Below are 575 nucleotides of genomic sequence, written 5' to 3'. Positions count from 1 at the left end.
ACCGCCTTCAATATTTTGTTGTGAACGAGCAAGCGCACCGAGACTGCTCGCGTTCGTGTTCGCGGTTCCAGCAGAAGATCTGGTAATTGGAGATGGAAGCGTAGGTACACATAATGCAGATTTACATAGGTCTAGGCGTCTAGCTTTGACTGGTGAGCAACCGAGCACATACATGTGTGCTCAGCCTGTGCACCTATATTCATGTTGAAATTCAAGATTTACTAATTTAATACCAATTTATCGTCTCTTTTTCTATACTGGATGTACTACCTCTACCTCTATACCTATTATTTTCCGCAGACAGACTTCTTCGCCTTCTCTTTCTATATACTCTTTGTGCCGGGTTTATTTCATTTATAACGGATCACACATCGTCTGCATAATACAGTTGTCTTTGAGCACGCTGAGTTGTAGATGGGAGTCTGCGGGAGTATCAAATGGTCTAATTGATGCTGCTGCTGGGTTTTCTTCATCGTTAAACGTAATAGCCATAATATAATTTATATGCCCGAAATCACTGTAGGAAAGTGATTCGATGAGCTTATTTTCGTAGCTTATAAATGTGCCAAATTATG

Source organism: Planococcus citri, chromosome 1, assembly GCF_950023065.1.
Source record: "Planococcus citri chromosome 1, ihPlaCitr1.1, whole genome shotgun sequence".
NCBI classification, from domain to species: domain Eukaryota; kingdom Metazoa; phylum Arthropoda; class Insecta; order Hemiptera; family Pseudococcidae; genus Planococcus; species Planococcus citri.
Note: the sequence above shows the minus strand (reverse complement) of the source record.